The 1700-nt window shown below is 50.1% G+C and overlaps 1 long non-coding RNA gene across 1 annotated transcript; it reads right to left on the bottom strand.

The window, feature by feature from the left end:
* Positions 1-497: 497 nt before the first annotated feature.
* Positions 498-1363, bottom strand: LOC120808612 (uncharacterized). Its single transcript, XR_013451146.1, has 3 exons — positions 1259-1363; positions 998-1098; positions 498-573 (listed from the first exon to the last, which is right to left on the bottom strand). It is a non-coding gene; the product is annotated as an uncharacterized LOC120808612 (long non-coding RNA).
* Between the last annotated feature and the right edge of the window lie 337 nt (positions 1364-1700).

Genomic DNA, 1700 nt, shown 5'->3' with positions numbered 1-1700 from the left:
GCCGGGGGAAGCAGCACAGAGAAGAAGTGTTTAAGTGCTGACGGCAGCCCCCGGGGTGCTGCTGAGGCCGGCGTGTCAGCCTTATTCTGCCCCAGCATGCATCAGACAGGCAAATGATAGAGAAGCAAATGGACAAAGGGGAGGAGAAGTGGGGAAGAGGACGGGTATTCTTCTGTTTTCAAGACAGAACAAGAGCCCATAAGAGAAAAAAAAGGGAAACTGAGGAACGGGTGAAGCTGGTATTTCATTGACCACATCTCCCTTTGTCCCCTCCCCTCCGTCACCATTCGGTGATAGATTGAGGTAGACTGCTCGCTCGGTGACAGACATTCCCTCACGTTTCCACGGCAATGAGGTCAGAGGTGGACGCTCGTTATTGGCTGTTGTCTGTAATCATCACACATCGCGCTGTGTGTTTGTTGCTCCTCCTCCTCCTTTCTTGACCCACATGATCCCGGCTCCGTGCGGCAGGGCGTGACCCCCGGGGGGCCAAAGGGTCTCGACCGTCTCGACCTCGGAGGTCAGGGGTGTTTGCGGCGTGTTGGCGGATGTATTTGCACGGGCGTTAACAGCCTAGGCAGATCATACAGAAAGAAAGACATAGATAACCAATTGATGATTCATATTCAGAAAATGTGATCACAAAAGAATTTACAACAAAAAAATCGTTCTTTTCTTTTTATGAGAACCGTGCTCTTCATCCCACCCACAAGACAGTCGCACACACACACACACACACACACACACCCTCCAGCACCCCTCTCCACCCTCTTTCCTTTGTATACTTTATCTCTTCTCTCCAGTCTGCCCCCATGTCAGTTTGTGGTTTTGCTGATGTTTCACAACTGCTTCAACAGCGGTTTATCAGCCATTGTGAGTATATGTGTGTGTCTGTGTGATCGTGCAGGCGTGTGAGGGCCTGTGGTCATGCCTTATGTGCATCCTTCTGCGTGTCTACATGTGCATTTGGGGTTCATATCGGTGCGTGGGTCGATACCCAGTGTGTCCTGCAACAGTCTCTCTTCATTGATGATGACAGACGAGGTTATAGGTGTCGCTTTGAGACTCTCACAATCAATCTTATCACCGGCACGCTTCCTTGTCACAACGCACAGAGAAGAGGGAGAGAAGTGAATACAACGCATGAGGAAAATGTTCAGAGGTGAAATGAAAACAAAGAAGAAAAGAGGAAAGTCAAACACAAAGAGAGAAAAAGTGAGACAGGAACAATTAATTTCAAAAAGACTTCTGTGCTTACCTGCGTTCTTGGACGTGAATGTGTGCGCACATGCAACGGCGCACGGCGTGTGGCGCTGGGAGAGGAAATGGCAGAGAGAAATGAGGGCTCGCGTGCTGAGATGCAGACATTGATAGAGAAGCCGGGTTCCTCCGGGCTGCCATGGACACAGAAACCACGAGCTGCAAAAAGACGCTGCGAAATGTGCCGGTTGACTTTAAACCACCAACGAGCAGGACACCACAGAACAACCTCACGAAATTGCCTCACACGGGATATCATTCCACTGTGTTGCAGCTTGTCTCTGTGCTGTGTGTGTGGGAAGCAGTTTTGGCCCACAGCTCCAACGTGGCTATAAAAGAATTGGGTCTCGGTGACACTAGATGGGATGTTAGCTCGCCAAGACCGAACAGTAATTGATGGAAAGCCCAGCTAACGTGATGTGTCAGACATATGAGGCCTG

The sequence above is a fragment of the Gasterosteus aculeatus genome, chromosome X (assembly GCF_964276395.1).
Source record: "Gasterosteus aculeatus chromosome X, fGasAcu3.hap1.1, whole genome shotgun sequence".
NCBI lineage: Eukaryota > Metazoa > Chordata > Actinopteri > Perciformes > Gasterosteidae > Gasterosteus > Gasterosteus aculeatus.
The sequence above is the reverse complement of the archived record's forward strand: the minus strand, read 5'-3'. Positions and strand labels throughout refer to the sequence as shown.